The sequence below is a fragment of the Piliocolobus tephrosceles genome, chromosome 12, assembly GCF_002776525.5.
Source record: "Piliocolobus tephrosceles isolate RC106 chromosome 12, ASM277652v3, whole genome shotgun sequence".
NCBI classification, from domain to species: domain Eukaryota; kingdom Metazoa; phylum Chordata; class Mammalia; order Primates; family Cercopithecidae; genus Piliocolobus; species Piliocolobus tephrosceles.
The window spans coordinates 23,762,865-23,782,884 of record NC_045445.1 but is presented as its reverse complement, the minus strand read 5'-3'; the positions used below and the strand labels follow the sequence as shown (position 1 = coordinate 23,782,884).

Below are 20,020 nucleotides of genomic sequence, written 5' to 3'. Positions count from 1 at the left end.
GTTGTGTTAAGGCTCTAGCATCTATAAACATAAATTCTGGCAAACTCTTTAGAGAAATGGCTGGAGAAATGGACAAGTGGTGAATCAGGCCTCAATGCCAGCTTTCTTACAAGGGTTAAAACAATACAGCTTGAACTGGCAGGAAGTCATGGAATTTGAAAGCAATTTACCAGATGGCATTTTAGTATAAGTGTTTGCTTCCTTCTCTCCCTTTCTTCCGTCTCTCTCTCTCTCTCTCTTTTTTTTTTTTCAAGCATACTCAACAGAGGAGCTTGGAATGATTAAGAAGTTTCCTATTCTTCTCATAGTCTACTAGCATATGATTACTTCAGCAGCTTCTATCCAAACTACTTATGCATGTAAAGCAAGAAAAAACATCCTAGGGCTTCTGTAGTTGGCAATAAAAGATGAGAATTATACTCCTGATGTAATTTCATATCTTTGAGGCAGTACTATTGAATAGAGCTGGACACATAATCAGCAGACATCAAATTAGCTGAATGACAATTTTGGGGGTTAGGGGAACAATGAGAAAAAGCAGACTAGAGACACAGTCCCTGCCCTCAAAGGTTGTACAATAAAATTGAAGATACTGATGATGATGGTGATAATTATTACCATTATCACTACCTCCACCCACTACTACCTCTGTTGAACACTTACCGTATGCCAGGTAAATCACTTGGCACGCATCATTCTCATTTAACTTTCAGAACAGCCCTATGAGGTAGGGACTATTTATATCTCCATTTAATAGAAGTTTTAGAGACATTTAAGAGAAGTTTTGAAAGGTCAAATATATTGTCCAAGGTCATACAGAATGTATAATTTTTAGCCACTATGCTCTACTGTCTTCAGTTAAACAACCAGGAAACAATGAAAGACTCAAATGATATAGATCAGAAATGTTCCTGTAGTTTATGGTATGCAGAGCTACTGTGGCCTGACTAAGCAGGAAATACTTCATGGAGAAAATAGGACTGAAAAGAATGGACCAGATTTATATAGAGCATGTCATGAGTGATGAGTAGTTATTAGATAGGTAAAGTAAAGGGGCCAGACATCCCAGGAGCAGGAATGATATAAGCAAAGACATTGAAATGGGTTTTATAAGCACGTACATGTACACAGTGTTGGGAGAGAGATACAGTCATGAGTCATCTGAGCATAAACGGACTTTCGTTTTGGGAAATTTTCCTCTGACTACTGATAGCCATAGAAAAAATATTTCTATGGCTTTTTTCCTACCTCCCAGTACACACTTCTGCCAATTACAACCCATGAAGGCAACTCTTTTCTAATAGTAGCTTGCTAAAGTCCAAGGCAACATCAGGGCTGACCCTTGCCAGGGTTACTTATACATGTGCTCTTTTGGTCACTGATTTGTCAGAACAAGCAAATGTAAATGTTTAAAAACATTATTTCTGAAATATTAGTTTTTGTCATTTTTCTGTGCTGCCTTTGCCTCCTCCCCCTTAATCCCTTCTTCACACACACATGGTGATTGATGGCACTAAGTGTTCATTAATTACAGTCAGAAGTCACATTTCAGAGCTAGTGATTTCTCCATGTGTAGGAACTTTAGTCGTCATATCCAGCTTTCAGTGCTCTCTCACAAAGGCATATCCAAAGGCTAGAAATAGCCTCCTTGCAAATATTATCAAGAAAACAAACATGGGATGCTGAATATCCTTTGGGTTGAGAGTTTACATAGTGATAATTAGTCTACTTGGACTTCCAAGCCCCCAGCTAGGGGAGATTTTAGAGAATGTTATAGCTGAAAGATATCTTTAGAGATTATTGAGTCTACACCCTGATTTTCTCTGGTTGCTGGAGAATCACTCCCAGAAGAAACTGGTAGGTTTAGAAGGACTGGGACCCAATGCCAAAAATAATTTCTTGCAACAGTTTGGCTACTCATTGGTTCTGCAGTCCCGACAAATATTAAAACGAACAAACAAACAAACAGGAACACTTCTCAGTGAAGGATTTTGAGGTCAAAGAATGAAAATTTGTAAGGTATCAACCTAGCCAAACTCTGGACTAATTAGGGGTAGGATAAGTGTTTGGGGGAAGACAATGATCTCAATTACAATTTTGAGGGAAAATACAGTATTGTTATTTTCAAAACGTATAGTAATTCACAATGCTTGTTAAAATGTTAGCAAGTAGAGTTCCTGCTATGCTTGTTTACAGGAACAGATAAGGAACATGTGTAATTAACAGCATTATTTTGCCTCAATGAATGTGGTTCTTAAATACTTAGGAAATTTTGCTTTAAATGTCCTTCTTATCGCCCTTCCCTCCCCTAACGCCCATCTCCACCTGTCAAAATCCCACTCATTTTTGAAGGGCCACCTCAAATGCCACCTTGTTTGTGAAACTGAAATGGCCAGGTGGGAAGGACTCCCTGGCAGAGCCTCCCACTGACCTGCACCCTGGGGTGGAGCCTTGGAAGTTCATGTGTTTGCAGTGGGAAGGAGTCTGGCCCCTCCTCTTCCTGGGTGGAACCTGGGATTCAATCTACCAGGTGGGAAGCACACCAGCAGGGCTCTGGCCTTGCAGAGGGTCCCTGTTTCCCTTTTTTACCCCTCTTTCCCCAATAAATTCCATTTTTCTCACCCTTCAAAGTGTCTGCAAGCCTAATCTCTCATGGCTGTGTGACAAGGACCTGGCTCTTAGCTGAACTAAGGAAAAAATCCTATAACAAAACCACTTCATTGGAATTAATTACTTCTTCTGATGTGTTCTCATAGCATTTTATCTAGAATTTGATTTTCACATGTTTGCTCATTCTCTCACTCATTCCCTGCAAAGTAAACTTTTTTGAGTCTTATTATATGCCCTGCTGTTTTGCTAGTAACTAGGAATACAGAGATGAACAAAACTCATTTACTGCTCTGGAAGAATTCAAAATATAGTGAGAGGGACAGACATATAAACAATCCAATATAAATTATTATAATAAGTACTGTAATTAAACCATGAGTGGAGTGCTCTGGGAACACAGAGGAGTAATTAAAGCTGCTGGAATGGGTTTGGGTATATGTGTTTCTGGTTGTGGGGTGAAAGAGGAATGCCACGGAAGCCTTCACTGGGAAAGAATCATTTGAAATGAGTCTTTAAGGAGGGACAGGATTTTCTTCCAGGCAGTGAATGGAAGACTGGGGTAAAAAGAGCATTCCAGTAACTGGTACCAAAACAGAGATATAGACCAATGGAACAGAACGGAGCGCTCAGAAATAATACCACACATCTACAGCCATCTGATCTTTGACAAACCTGACAAAAACAAGAAATGGGGAAAGGATTCCCTATTTAATAAATGGTGCTGGGAAAATTGGCTAGCCATAAGTAGAAAGCTGAAACTGGATCCTTTCCTTACTCCTTATACAAAAATTAATTCAAGATGGATTAGAGACTTAAATGTTAGACCTAAAACCATAAAAACCCTAGAAGAAAACCTAGGGAATACCATTCAGGACATAGGCATGGGCAAGGACTTCATGACTAAAACACCAAAAGCAATAGCAACAAAAGCCAAAATTGACAAATGGGATCTAATTAAACTAAAGAGCTTCCACACAGCAAAAGAAACTATCATCAGAGTGAATAGGCAACCTACAGAATGGAAGAAAAATTTTGCAATCTATTCATCTGACAAAGGGCTAATATCCAGAACCTATAAAGAACTCAATCAAATTTACAAGAAAAAAACAACCCCATCAAAAAGTGGGCACAGGATATAAACAGACACTTCTCAAAAGAAGACATTCATACAGCCAACAGACACATGAAAAAATGCTCATCATCACTCGCCATCAGAGAAATGCAAATCAAAACCACAATGAGATACCATCTCACACCAGTTAGAATGGCAATCATTAAAAAATCAGGAAACAACAGGTGCTGGAGAGGATGTGGGGAAATGGGAACACTTTTACACTGTTGGTGGGACTGTAAACTAGTTCAACCATTGTGGAAAACAGTGTGGCGATTCCTCAAGGATCTAGAACTAGAAATACCATTTGACCCAGCCATATCATTACTGGGTATATACCCAAAGGATTATAAGTCTTGCTGCTATAAAGACACATGCACATGTATATTTATTGCGGCACTATTCACAATAGCAAAGACTTGGAATCAACCCAAATGTCCATCAGTGACAGACTGGATTAAGAAAATGTGGCACAGATACACCATGGAATACTATGCAGCCATAAAAAAGGATGAGTTCGTGTCCTTTGTAGGGACATGGATGCAGCTGGAAACCATCATTCTCAGCAAACTATCGCAAGAACAGAAAACCAAATACCGCATGTTCTCACTCATAGGTGGGAATTGAACAATGAGATTACTTGGACACAGGAAGGGGAGCATCACATGCCGGGTCCTATTGTGGGGAGGGGGTAGGGGGAAGGGATAGCATTAAGAGATATACCTAATGTAAATGATGAGTTAATGGGTGCAGCACACCAACATGGCACATGTATATATATGTAATAAACCTGCACGTTGTGCACATGTACCCTGGAACTTAAAGTATAATAATAATAATTAAAAAAAGAGCATTCCAAGAAGCAAGAAGCACCAAGCATTTATCACTGACGGCTTTGGATTATTGATATTGTGTACATGTCTCCCTTCTGCTGGCCTGCCTGCCTCTTTTAGGTCAGGGACTGAGTTTGAGGCATTTTCTTTCCTTATTTCTTAGTTTAGTGTCTAGTATAAAGTAGGTATTCAAGAAATATTTAAATTAATAAAGAAAAATAATTTACATTGATTTTGGGCACAATAAGTAATCTACACAATGACACTCATTGATTATTTGCATACCTTTTCAGAATGACAAATTGTCTTAAATAGATGGCATTATTGCTACGCCAATTCTTTCTCTAGGACAGCTGAATACTTGTAGAAATTTGCTTAGTTACAACCAGGGATATATGCCCAATCAGTAACTCAGTTTGATCTCATTAGCTATGATCTTTTTCCCATATCGGCATAATCATACAGAAAAGCTTGCAAAATTTTGTTTTAAAAGGGAAATCCCAGATGATCACCTCTGGCAGCAATCTGGATTCAAGGTCCACAGTAACAAAACACGTTGTGCTAAGCATCTGTTTAGAATTATCACTTAGTGGTGGAAAAGTTAAGTTCTGGCCTGATCAACTTTCCAGACTAGAAATGGACATCTAGTAATTTTCCCCTGAATCCTACAATCCCTGGTAGCAGACAAGAATATTCAGAAGGCGAGTGCTACTGGCTGTCAAGTGGTCTTCAAAATACCTACCCCAAGTCTAAAGAACATGTCCTGCCATGCTGGTTCTCTTATTCTGCTGTGTGACAAGTTCTCAAAAGGTCAGAGATTGTAGAGTGGTTGTAAGTAAGTGCCTTCTAGGTAATTTGGTTGAAGATACGGCACTTTGGAATAAGCTCCATTAGCACCAAAAGAATACAAGATTTGGAAGTGATCACCTACTTCAACTTGGTATCATTTTATAACTCAAATCTCTGCCATCTGTTTATTTTTGTCTTGTTGATACATCGCTGATTAACTTGTCAATCACTGTCAAAGTTATTTGATTTTGAAGACTACACACACACACACACACACACACACACACACACACACACACACAATTTCCTCTGAAACAAGGACAATAGTATGTCGGTGCCATCTCTTCAACTATATTCTTTCATTAAGACAAAAACTCTCCTTCACTGATGATTTACTCTCCTACAATTCTCTTTATCATGTCCAAGTGTATATCCATTGGTTTTTATGCTTACTGTTATTTTGTTACACATTATTGTGTAAAGTTGAGGAGACAGTTTTGTCAACAAACATCTATTGAAAGCCTGTTAACCACAGGAAGCAATCCTGTCTAATCATCAAGAGCATTGGTCTGGGAGTCAGATGGCTCTGGACTAGAGTCTAACTCTACTACTTAGCAACTGTAATGTGCTTATTCACTTTCTTTCTTCTCCTCTTGCCTGCCTGCCTTCTGGTCTTCCTTTCATATTTACCATACATTCACTGAACATTTTCTATGTGTCAGGCAGTATCATAGATGTTGAGGATATTAGAGTGAGTCAAAGAGACCTCATCCTTGCTCTTGTAGAACTTATACTCTAATGCAATAGACAGATATTAAAATACAAATAATTATAAAATAATTATGCATTGTAATAAGTGTTATGAGGAAATAACTGATGAAAAAATGGCAAGCTATTAAATTAGGAAAATGAAAGCATCCACCTTATAGGTTTGTTGAAGATTAGATAATGTGGGTAAAAATTTTAACATGTCTTCTGGCTCATATTTAGCACTCAGTAAATGGCCATAATAACACGGTAATAGTTATTGCAGTGGTGTCATCCTGGCTCACTGCAACTTCCGTCTCCTGGGTTCAAGTGATTCTCGTGCCTCAGCCTCCCGAGTAGCTGGGACTATAGGCATGTGCCTCCACGCCCGGCTAATTTTTATATTTTTAGTAGACATGGGGTTTTACCATGTTGACCCAGGTGGTCTTGAACTCCTGACCTCAAATGATCCACCTGCCTCCCCAAGTGCTGGGATTTACAGGCATGAGTTAATTAGGTGTGAGGCGAATAGTTAACATGGTAAACGATGAGGAAGTGGTCACAGACCTCGAAGGGCTCAAAGTCTACTGAGAGAACCAAGCATATACATGAATTACTAGAATACATTGTATGAATAATGAATAATTGCTCATACAATAATAATGAATAATGAATAATGAAACTGAGGCACAGAAAGTTTAAGTGATCAGCTCAACATTGCACAGCTAATAAGTGGTAGAGCAGGAATATAAGCCCAGTCAGCTCTGATGCCAATGCTCACAATGTAACTCATCACACTAAACTCTCTTCCAAAGAGTACATTTATTTTGTGTTCTCCTAGCTCATTGAAGACATTGCTATCATAGCCCTTACTACATTATATTTTTCGGGTATTTTTCCATGTCTGTCTCTCCCCAGAAAGCTTATTCCTCTCTGTTATTCCTAGTGCCTAGACACAGTGTCTGACATAGAAAAGATGTTCAACAAGCTATTTTAAACAAATACATGAGGAAATATAAGAGTATACAAAAGAGTCCTCCACAGATATTCTTTCCAGAAGCAGGTGTCAAGCTATTCAGAACAGGATACTACTCCATCATTGTACTACGATAAAATCTCTTTTGGAGGGTTTCTTTTGAGGGCTGAGTGTTAAACAAAAATTTCAAATGGAAAAAGAAAGGAAGATAAAATGGTGACAATCTGAAGTATTATAATCCTTACATGCTGATAATATGAAAAATTCACAATTACAGACATACAAACTTCAAGGAAGATAAATCTGGGGATGGGAAGATAGCATCACTGAGACATTCTTCACTTATGAGAAGGAACTCAAATTTCTTAGAGAATTTAAGGTAATTAAATTACTAAAATAAAAGTCCATGTAGCAGTCATATTTGTTAATTCCTTGAGGCCACGGGACATAAACCTCATTTACTTTTTGTATCCTTTACTGTGACTAGCTCAAAGTAGGTGCCAATAAGTGTGTTTTTAAATAAGAGAACTCTACAAGACCTCAGCAACTGTACAAAGTGTGGCTTTCCTCCATAGAGGAATATTTCCTCTATGAAATAGATAGACCCACAGCCATCTAAAATCTCTTTGCATTGTGTGGTCCTGAACTGTCAACTTGGCTCTCTAGCCATTTCTACAGGAAGAAGATAGCAGTCTCAGCTGGGCACGGTAGCTCATGTCTGAAAATCCCAGCACTTTGGGAGGTAGGTGGATCATTTGAGGTCAGGAGTTCAAGACCAGCTGGGTCAACATGGTAAAACCCCATGTCTACTAAAAATATAAAAATTAGCTGGGCGTGGTGGCACATGCCTATAGTCTCAGCTACTCAGGAGGCTGAGGCACAAGAATCACTTGAACCCAGGAGACGGAAGTTGCAGTGAGCTGAGATCACACCACTGCACTCCAGCCTGGGTGACAGAGTGAGACTCTGTCTCGAAAAAAAGAAAGAAAAGGAAAGAAATGAAAGAAACGAGGAAAGAAGGAAGGAAGGAAGGAAGGAAAGAAGGAAGGAAGGAAGGAAGGAAGGAAGGAAGGAAGGAAGGAAGGAAGGAAGGAAAGAAAGAAAGAAAGAAAGAGAAAGAGAGAGAGAAATAAATTAATAAATAAATAGTGGTCTAAAGGTGGGTGGGACATGGGACATCAGGCCTTCAGAATGCACTAGGACTCAGATAAATGATGAATAATAGTTTTATTTTTAATACTTTAAGTTCTGGGATACATGTACAAAACATGCAGGTTTGTTATATAGGTATACACGTGCCATGATGGTTTGCTGCACCCATCAACCTGTCATCTACATTAGGTATTTCTCCTAATGCTATCCCTCTCCTAGCCCCCGACCCCCTGACAGGCCCTGGTGTGTGATGCCCCCTCCCTGTGTCCATGTGTTCTCATTGTTCAACTCCCACTTATGAGTGGGTACATATGGTATTTGGTTTTCTTAATAGTTTTAATGATAGCAATTATAATAAGACTAATAAGAGTTAACAGTTATATAATGCTTACTATGCACCTCACACTGTTCTAGGCACTTTATGCATATTAATTTAAAACTCACAACAATCCTATGAAGTAGGTCCTTTCATTATCCCCATTTTACTGATGAGGTAATAGGAATGGAGAAGTTAAGCAAGTTATCCATAGTTACATAGCTAGCTTGCAGTAGAGCTGAGATTCAAACTCAGGTAGTCTGGCTCCACAATTCATGCTCTTGACCACTATACCCTACTAAACTAGGGGATTCATCAAATTATGTAATATTTGAGATGAGGGCTCTAGAGCTCATCATTATACAGATGGGTGCTCTCAATGTCCTCTATTGCTGTGCTAAGTTTGCCCCGCAGGGGACATTTGGCAGTATCTGGAGACATTTTTGATTGTCATACCTGGCAGCAGGTAGTTGCTACTGACATCTAGTAGAGGCTAGGGGCACTGCTAAACATCCTATAACGTATGTGGCATCCCCCTACAAGAACCAATTATCTGGCCTAAAATGTCAATAGTGCTGAGGTTGAGAAATCCTGCTCTACTGTAGCAATTTTTATGTGTTCTTACTGGAGAACACCTTATACTCCTGGTTTCTTCCACAATCCTTTTCCATCTATCACATGTATAGGCAACTCCAACTTCTGTAGTTTATGCCCTACCCTACTCTCTTATGCTATTGTGCAACTAAGACTAATCTGATCAAACCCTCCTCCCTGACCCCATCTCAAGAACCTATTAACGCTTTCAGCACAGTTACTTCTATGCTTCGCATCAAAGAAATGATCCTTGTCGTGGGGAGTCCAGGTCCCATGGAATGCTGATGGGTTGCTGTTTGAGAATAGTCCTGCAAATAGCAGTAGGCACACCATGACAAAGGAAAGAGAAAGGAAGTTTAGAAAATGCTTGCACAAAATGCGGAAGAAAACCTTATTTCTGGCATATCACATAGGACCTCGCATACAGTAGGCACTTAAGTATTTGTCGTGAAAGATTATGACCCAGGGGCAGGGTTGGGTGTCCTACCAAGGAATAACATTGTGTTTTCTGTTCCCTAAGGGAAAGGAAATAGCAGAATAAATCACATTTGGGGTCTGCTTTAAGCCTGGGACTCAAGGCTTTATCTTTTGCGTGGTATTTATTGCTTATGAAGCAATATATTATGGCAGTGCAGGTGTTATTTTGACTCTCTTCATATTCCTTGAAAATTAACGATCTATCATTGTTTGTGAACAATGCACTAAAGCCCGAGGCATGGGCCACAGTCCCTCCTATTGCAGACGTCAAGTGACGCCACAACTTGCATCACTGTGATGCAGGTGAGAGAACTGACAGGGGCTTTTGCAGGCTTTTGTAATACAAGGCTCCCAGATGGCTTGAGAGAGATGATGCTATTAGACAAGCAGGATGGATCAAAGAGCCACTCAAGGGAATCAAGATGTCATAACTTTTTTTTCCTTGAGAAAGGACAGGGAGATAAGGGAAGGGAAGGCAAAGGGAGGCAAGGGAAGGGTCTTTTTGCTGGCCTATATATATATATAGTAGGGAGTCATTTTCACATGAGTTGTGAGTATGGCAGAGTGGGAGTTGGAAGAGAGTAGCTTGATCCTCAAGGTATACAGATGAGAATCTCAGGGTAGAGGGTGCTTTCACAAACTAAACCTCATCCTGGAAGATTTATTGTTTTAGTCTATAAGCTAGAGGGTCCTGAAGACAGCCACCTCTGTATTGGAGCAGTTATCAAGATGTTCAATATTTAAATTAGATCAGTTTAAAGCCATGGAGCCAGGCCAGCCCTCCAGATGGCAGTTGCAGTGAGAGTGTGGTACAGTGAGGAAGAAGAAGGCCACAGAGTTTGGTATGTGCCTCTCCAAGGAACTCACAGCACATACCCTACATTTATGAAGGCAACAAGGTATAGTAGAAGGAATATAGGACTGGGAGCCAGATAGATCTAAAATCCAATCTTGGCTGTACTCCTGACTAGCTGAATGATTTTAGGCAAGTTCCACAAACTTTTTAACCTGTTTATTCACTTGTAGCTAGGGATAATGATACCTATCTTTCATATAAAAGATAATGATAATGACGTTGATTCCTAATATTGATTAAATGCTTATTATGTGCTAAACATTATTTTAAAGCTTTGCATGTATTATTACAGTAGGTAGCTAGCCAGGCATGAGTGGGGCAGGAGAGGGCTCCCCCAACCCCACCAGGAATGTCAGGCGACTATCAGGTAGTTGTCACACTGCCTCTCTAAAATAATAATTGATCATAGCCAGTGCCAGGGAAAGGTAGCATCCCAATAAATAAAAACACCTAAAACTAGTGATTGGCAGCATCTCAATAAGATCTCCGATATTGGGCAAGTGGGCTCAAGCATGCACATTAAGAGATAAAATGGCACAGTTTAACTGATATATGACCTTTCCAGGGGCATTCCACTGGAACAGGGAAGAACACTTCAGGTAAGCATGTGTACAACTCTACTAAACACACTGAGCATTCTCACCTCCCAAGTGCTAGCAGGCAGCTTACTCTAAGGGAAGAATCAAGGGAAATGGGATGCAAGACGCTGGAAGTATGCCAGCATATAAAACCGTAGGTCCAAAGTCAAACAGGGCACTTGACCTCCAAGGTATCCACTTAGCCCTCTTCCAAGTGTACTTTACTCTCTTTTCGTTCCTGTTCTAAAGCTTTTCAATAAACTTTTACTACTACTAAAACTTGCCTTGGTCTCTTCTTCTGCCTTATGCCCCTCAGTCAAATTCTTTCTTCTGAGGAGGCAAGAACTGAGGTTGCTGCAGACCTGTATGGATTTGCCACAGGTAACTCGGATACTTCCACCACTGACAGTTTTATACAATATAATCCTTACAACAACTCTATGAGACAAGTGATATTTATCAGTATACCCGTTTTATAGACAAGGAGTATGAAACACAAAGAAGTTAACAAGTTGCTCAAGGCCACAGATATAGTTAATGTTGGAATTGGAATTCAAATTCAGGAAATATGGCTCCAGAGACAACATGTTTAACCACTGAGCTAGATACCATCACTAAGAATGCTGAGCCCAATATCTGACACAGAGCAAGTACCTGATCATGACTTTAACCCTACTTCCTTTATCTTTCTCTTCCCTTTTTCTGGTAAGGAATAAATCATTCAAATGCCCTGTGCGGGATCTCTGAGCTGCAGCCAAGGGCTTCTTTGGTAATTTCAGGGTGGGCTGGCATGGGCTGAAGAATCTCAGGGATAGTACTTTTCAGTTCAAGGTTATTAGGCAAATTGAGCCAGGAGAATAGGTTAAGGTTGGACCAGGGGTTCTGGAATACCATCAGGCTCCACTGTGGGAAACTTAGAGGGCTTCCTCAGCTACTAAGAGCAGTGGCTGACTCCCCTAGAGAGGCTCTTTTGGGGCTTTTCTGGACTACAGTCTGTAATTGCTAACCCCCTGGCTTCATGGACTTCTCAGGTACCTGTGAACTAATGTTACTTGGTCTAGAGTGAATGGCTGACTATGGTCCTCTAATCTAGGATTACATCATCACATTTATTTCATATTTTCTTACCTAATATTTAGGTAAAGAACACCAAAAAGCATAGATGGGCCTCAAAAAAAAAAAAAAATGCTACCTATCTCAGTTCCTTTAATATCTGCACTAATTGCCTGTTAGGTCATACAATTCTTTTCCCGGTTTTAAAACAAACACATAAATATTACTGTCAGGACCCCAGATGTTGTAGTTACTGGTTTTCAACTAGAAATCTTAATATTTAAACTAATCAACTAACTGCATTTCAGGTACTGAGCATGCTCTTTAAGTTAATGGCATGGCTGCTGGTGGGGGAGGGGGTGGAGAGAGAAAAAAATAGAAGCATAAACTTTGTTAAGTTCCCAAAGCTCTGTGGTCTGTTCTTTCCCAAGGTAAGTTGAGTAAAAGGTGACTTGGCAACACTGCTGCTATGCTCTCGGATGTCTGGCAAAGATCTCTTGGACAAAAACACCCACACCAGTCCTGGGGCTAATCCACAAGCTGTTTTGCTGTAGCCCTTGTTGCTGAAAATCTTTCCAATGTGTTTCAGTCTACTTCCTTGCCATAGAAAATAGAGTATGACAAGGATAAATATAGCATGAACAAGATCTGGAGTTTGGAAGGCTAGTTTGAACTCTGGCCCTACCATTTACTCACTATGTAGCAATCACTTACACCTGTGTTTGTCAAATTATATTCCAACCATGTGCATCAGAATCACCTTGGGTGCTTGCTAAATAGGCCAATTTCCAGGGTTCACTGCTGAAGTTTTCACCTGGGTGGCACTGGCGACTCTGCCTGTTGAACAAGTACCCTAGGTAACTCTTATACTCACTACAAATTTGAGAAACACAGAGCTTCAGTTTTCTTATCTATAAATAAGAATGATGCCACCCTTTCACAGGGTTGTGGTGAAAACAACATAGGTAATCAATATGTGCTAGTTGTACCGGAATCTTTGAGTGAAGTTATTGCAAGGCTACGAGATACATTCTGAATATTAATTTAACAAACTTGTGAAAGCCATATACTATGTGGTGGTACCCAGGTGAAAACTACATGTTTTCCTGTCCTTTGAGGGGCTCATAGACTAGTGGGAGTGGCAGATATGAAAACAAAAACTACTGTACAGTTTTAAAATGGCTAAACAGAGATATGAAGAAGGGGGAGACAGTTCCCCTGTTAGGATGGCACTAAGAGGAGGAGGTGGTGGAGGAGGGAGGGGAGCACTGTGGAAGTGATGTGAAGCTGGAGGAAGTGACTTTAAACTGAGTTTTGAAAACTAAGCCAATTATCATGGTACTACAAATATCTTAAAAGGTACAGAATAAGGCTGTATTTGTACTAAGTCTAAAACCTAGAATGGAAGTCGTTCTTGTTTGGGGAAATGGGAGTGAGTGGAGAATATTTGCCATATCATATCAATTTCCTTATCATTTCTCTCTCCTAAAAGTAGAATGTGGAACAACTGGAGTCATTTTGTATTCCTAGTAGGTTGACTCTGAGAGGATGGGTGTTAGGCTATATTGTTGACTTGCTGTGCAAGTTATTAACTACAAGGCCATGGTCTAAGTTGGTGGGGGGGCGGGGTGGGACCCTGGCCATGATGACTATAAATAAATCAGGTGGTAAATCCTGCTGATAATGGGAACTTTGGCTGAAGTACTAGCTGCCTCAGCAGGGCCATCCTCAGATATTAAGGGCAATGCTATATATACACATACAGCCGCAGGAGGCAGTGACTAATGGCTCTGCCTTGGGCCAGCAGTTCTGGCCCCTTTCTTGCTTCTTTACCTCTGCAAAGCAGCCCAACTGGAGTTTTCAAAGTCTACTCCAATTTGACAAATAATCAAAAGACAATAGACTTTATTACACATACCGTCACATTATCTTCACTACCCTTCATGTTTCAAAATGACTGTTTTTTTCTTTTTTTTTGAAAACCATAACACATTCCCATCAACCACTAGAATGCATTTGGCTAGATCAGGCATGATAAACTCTCAAGCCTTAATGCTGAACGATGCTGAATGAAGAGGAAAAAAAATGGGGTTATAACGGTGGTTAAGATCATAATCTTTGGATTAGATCTGAGTTCTAGTCCTGGTCCACCATTTATTACCTGTGTGATGCTAGGCAAGTGATTTCATGTCTCTGTGCTTTATTTTCTACATCTGAGAAATGGGATAATAATAGTACCCATCTTATAGGGCTATAGTGAAGATTAAAGGAGAAAATATACAAAACAGATCTATCGTGGTGCCTAACTTAGTAAATGCTTGTAGAATACTAGTAATTATTATCAATACACTAACAATGGTGGGCATTACCTCTGATATCTTATGGAAAACAGGGGCCATTGGGGTAAGGAAAGATGGGAGTGTTACAATTTCTTCAGGTGAAAAGAACATGAAAACACCAGTACAGGAACCAGCCATTAATAATATTAGATTGGTGCAAAAGTAATTGCGGTTTTGTGATTAAAAGTCATGGCAAAAACGGCAATTAGTTTTGCACCAACCTAATAGGGGAGAATGTATTTACAACAAAAAAAAGGACAAGATGGTTTATATTTAACAAGTTCTTTACCAAGAACACTGCCAGAAAAAAACAGTGAGATTAACTTGTATTCTTCTCATCTGATTGATGCATTTTCTAAAAGTGGTACTGCTAATAAAATCCTAAAAAGATTTTCCAGTGTTACCCTCCTCCACTGTATATATCCCCAACCCATCAGACCTGCTGCCAAAACCTCTTTGCTTTTTCCCTCTAAAACCATGGATGACATTTGTATCTGTGCTCTCTCTCCTGATCCCCCCATCTGTGGTGGAGGAAAGCCAGAATTACTTAATGTTGTAGCTCAATTATCCATGACAAGATTGGGAAGCAAGGGGGTAGGCAGAAGAAGAACCTGCTCTTCACAGACAGCTTTCTAACGAGACAAAGGGAGATTATGGCCACGGCTGTGACCTCCACGACAGCTGGGCACAGGACACCCGCTGTATCAGCATACTCTGGGAACAATACATATGCAAGCAAATTTGGTTGGCAGTTTGTGATTCTGGGACAGTATTAATAATAGTGCCTTTCCTGAAATCTATCCTGTATGTGATGTATTTTGCCACGTTTAATTCAACAGCTCTTCTGAATATTTTAATATAGCAACAGTAGTCCAAATAGCAAACACATGTGAGTTATTAACTTTCTTTTATCCATTTCTGCTGTAACTTAAATTTTCTTCCTGAGTGAATCTCCAGGCCACTAGTGACATCACCTTTAATCTATTTGTGCATGTGTATGTGTGTGTGTGTGTGTGCGCGCGCGCGCGCGTGTGTATGTGTGTGTTTATTGGCATTAACATGGAGGAGACATAAGCCGTTAAAAAATAAAAGGCGTCTGGGCTAGTGATGATCTCCAGAGTAAACCTTACAGGGATTGGTAGAGCAAATTTGATTTGAAAATGATTACAAAGGGTGAATTCCCTGTAAATAATGAATTGGAAAGAAAATCAGGCTGGGAGTATTTGCTTATCCACTTATTTCCACATGGAAGAAAAGCTGTAATTCCTGACAGCCTGTGCTTACATTGTGACTAGATTGGCCAGAGAGAAACCAACGGGTGATAAAAATAAGTACACAAGCCCACCAGTTCATTGCATTCTCCGTCAGGTCCAACACCAAGGAAAGCCATAAAGATAATAAGTCTTTGGATAACAGCCCATAAATCCATGGTTACAGTTCAAGCATTTAACTTCAAATTCCCAAGTGACCATGCCACTGTTCTTGTCTGTTAAAGAAGCTAGAAGTTCACTGTCAGAAAGGAGGTGAGGTGATGGGCAAGGCAGCTGAAATACTCAAAGACCCCAGGAAAATTCTGGGAAAGCATGCCCTCCTTGCAAATCACCACTTGCTGAGAAACTAACTCGTATGTCACTGGGAGACACTGTCAGAGCCAACTGGCTAAGGTTTCTACCAAAGTGAACCTAGTTTTCAAGAGTGGCTATCTTCCTTGAAAATGTAAAGCTAATTTCTGTATATCAAATCCTATTCTTTTCCACGGACTCAGTGTCTTTTTCTAATTTTTTAAATTACATATTGAGTAGGTACACAGGAAAATTTGTAAGATACAAGTGTAAAGTATAAACAATAATGCAATGAAATTTGTATGCCCAACATGCAGTTTAAGAAAAAGAATATCACTATTACCTTTAAAGTCCACCATGTACCCCTCTCTAATCGCTTCCATCTCCCCTCAAAGATAACTACTGTTTTGAATTTTGTGTTAATAATTCCTTGCTTATCTTTATAGTTCTACTACATAAGTTGATACCGTCTCTTCAAAAATGTTTTATCTTAATTTCTAAAGGATTCTTTAGTTGCCAAGAGCTTTCTGTGTTGTTCTCTTTCATACTCCTGCCCCGCCCTGCCTCCCTCTCCCTCCCCTCCCTCTCTTCTTCCTTCTCTCTCTTTTTCTCTACCTACCTTCCTTTCTGTGTCTCTCTCACCACCCCTCCTCCACCCAGCTAGAGGAGTAGTTAGTGATCTAGGAACAAACATGAATGCCAAAGATATCAGTTAGCAGTGAATTCATATGTAAAGGCAGTAATTATTTTTTAACATGGTTACTTTCCTTTGGTTCTTTAAATGAATGCCTGCATGGGCCCTAATTTGTTTACCCAGAAGTTCAGAGGTGATCAGGGAATATGGAGGTGGCAGCAGGCTACAGAGCAGGGTGACAGAGCTGTGAGTATTGCCTAGCATGGGTACCTCAGGGGTCTGGAGCCAGAAGACCATGCTATTTGCTGGCTATGTAACTTAGGCGAGTCACTTAATATCTCTGAGCCTGGGTTCCTTCATCACAAAAATGTAGAAAACAATAATACTGATCTTACAGGGTTGATGAGATAAACAAGGGATATTAATTGGAAAAGTATTTTGAAAGCTATAAAATACTATATAAAGGTGAGTAAACAATGTTGCTGCTCTGCTGCTGTTGATGACATCAATTCTATTAAAGTCGAGGTAAACAACTAAATGGTTACGAATTTTCTAAGTTTGGAGCTAATCCACAGATTTATCCTTGCCAGCTGCCTGGTAAAGCCAGCATATCACAGATAAAATTAAAACTTCTTTTCCGATGCTTTATTACTGGTCCATGTGGAAGCTCCCCCCGCCCCCCAACCCCCCGACTCCAAACATCTTCCTCAAATCCCACTGTACCTGTCCAACCTGTGTGTCAGGGAGTTGTGTTTGCTTTCATCTACGTCAGTGCCGGAGCCCAGGGCAGAAAGTAGTCACACATTATAGGCATGCAACATTTTCTCTTCCTAATCGTTTCTCACAGGACAGTGCAGGTTGGTAACTCAAACAGAAATGTATGCAAGATGTGCTCAGCACCTGATCAGTTTGCACCTGAGGAACCTTCTGAAGGTCCTGACTTTTGCCTGTGTGCTATTAACGTAACCATTTGCATGTCATTTCCATTCTGTTTTTTAAAGGGTCTCTCCTTGAAGATCTATGAGAATGACAGTAAGCAGTGGAAAGCCACGTTTCCATTCTGCAAACGATATAATCAAATCTGTAAATGTGCAAAAACACACACAAGAGACGCTCCATAAAGCTGCTGGCAATTATTTCGGTGAACAGACGCAAGTTGTGCACAATTCCCCACAGCTGCCTCAGGTGTTGAAAGAAGAGATTCAAACAACAGAGGGGAAATATTGATTATCTTTTTGAACATAGAGTTAGGCTACCTGCTTAGGTGCCCAGGAGGGGGTGAGGGAGGAAGAATGCTGGTAATGTTCCCACACGTTTCCCAGCTTGAGGCTGGACAGCCACATGCCCATCTGCTGCTAAGAAAAAAAACAAAAACAAAAAACCAGACAGGGCTTAAACACATAGGAAAGGCTGTTTGACCTTTCAGGTTGTAAGACTCTTGCCCTCCGCCTAACAGCTGACGCCTAGAACAAACAGTCAAGCCCCACATGGCCTCTGAAGGGGCTAGCATGGGGGCTCCAGCTGAGGGGCGGCTGCAGCTATGGCAACACATGCCCGGGAATGAGTTAACACCAGCCAAAGGGGTTAATGGAAGAGGCAAGAGCTTTTATACAAACGCATTAGGGAAAGAAACGCAATACAGGGGGAATGAGGTCCATTAATAAAGCTGAGTGATAAAATCCACTACCATTCTCAAATAGGACTTGGCAACTTAAAACTCCTTTTCCAAATTAGGGTCCTGTGTTCTATCTGCTCATGGGGACACTAAGCTTCTATCTTTAAAAAGAATAAAACAATATTATAATATGAAGTGTAAAAGGAGAAAATAGGATAGGCAAAAGGGTAAAAATTAGACTTGCAAACAAAGGAAGGAAGAGAAACAAAAGAGATGTGTACAACTATGTTCTGAATATGTTCAAACAGCTTGTTATTACTAACAATCACCACCTGACAATAAATTACCCCTCTACATGTGGATTACAAGCTGCATTATTATGATGCATTAGAATCAATCTGAGTACTAACGATAATGGGTGGCTGGGTGGCTAAACATGGCCCCCAATTACTGCCGGGTGCCCTCTCCCTTTGTGGCTACAAAACAACTGTCATCAATATTCTCTCATAGAGAGTGTTTTCTTATCAGCATTACGTCCTCAAATATCCCTGGAAAGCAGGTCGATATTGATGGACTTTTCTGAGGAAAACAGGGAGGCATGGAGAGGTTAAGTGAAAATCAGCAGAGGCCGCCCTCCTGGCCCATCAAAGAATTTGGGTTATAAAGGCAGCAAAGGTAAGGAAGCGAAGGCCTTCAGCCTGCTCTTTCCATTATGGCAGCATCTATGGAATGCAATGGGTCAGGATTTTTATGCACCCTCTCGGCTATAGTGAAAAGCATATAATCCTTAAGCCACTGCATTTGGAAATCTGATTGTAGCTTGCAGCACAGACCCACAAAAGACATGTTTACTTCTGGCAGAGTCCAGTACAAGCTTAGAGTAAAAGCTTACTTCTGAGAGGAAAAAAAGAGTACATCTCAGTTCAGAAACCAGTATAATCCACTGGGGGTAATATTTTCTAGTTACAAATGAACTAACAGGTACTTACTGAGCCCTGTTGTGCTATTTGTTAATGGCTGAGAGGGACACAGGAGAAGCAGAAGACTCTGAGAAGACTGAAGCTCTTTCCTCAGAGAGCTTATCTACTTGGAGTTGGGTGTAGACAAATTCACACACAAAATAAAGACCAAACAAGACTCTACAGAAGTCCCAAGTATAGAGTGACAAGTCTGGTTTGTCATACTGGTTAGAGGAAAAGATGGGATGTTGGCACATTCCTGCATGAATGTTACCAGTAGGACTTACACTGCCAAGCATATTAGACATTTCCATCAGCAGTAAATGCACTCACAACAGGGGTGGGCAAGGAAGATGAACAGGAGGAAACTGAGGTGAATCAGAAGGACAGATGTTATTAAAGGGAACCAGGATGGAGGTGTCTGCCATTATCTGAATATGATTGTGTCATTTTTGAACCAAACTCCACTGACAGGGCCTGCTTCCCTGGGTACAGTGCTTCTCAGGCAAGTACTCCTGGTTGGCATGTCCCTATATACACCTAAGAACTACAGGGCAACTGATTTAAGATCGAGTGCTCTCACGAGCACACAGAAGGCAGATAATCTGTGTTGTGGGCTGAAAAGAGCGAGTCACACATTTTAGCTATTAAGACATACAGAGGCCGGGCGCGGTGGCACAAGCCTGTCATCCCAGCACTTTGGGAGGCCGAGACGGGCGGATCACAAGGTCAGGAGATCGAGACCATCCTGGCTAACATGGTGAAACTCCGTCTCTACTAAAAAATACAAAAAACTAGCTGGGACTACAGGTGCCCGCC

General features: G+C 40.5%; 1 protein-coding gene across 4 annotated transcripts in view; it reads right to left on the bottom strand.

Moving 5' to 3' along the window:
* The window catches only part of ENOX2 (ecto-NOX disulfide-thiol exchanger 2), a 316,145-nt gene that overhangs the window by 87,233 nt on the left and 208,892 nt on the right, over positions 1–20,020 (bottom strand). The window lies entirely within an intron of this gene.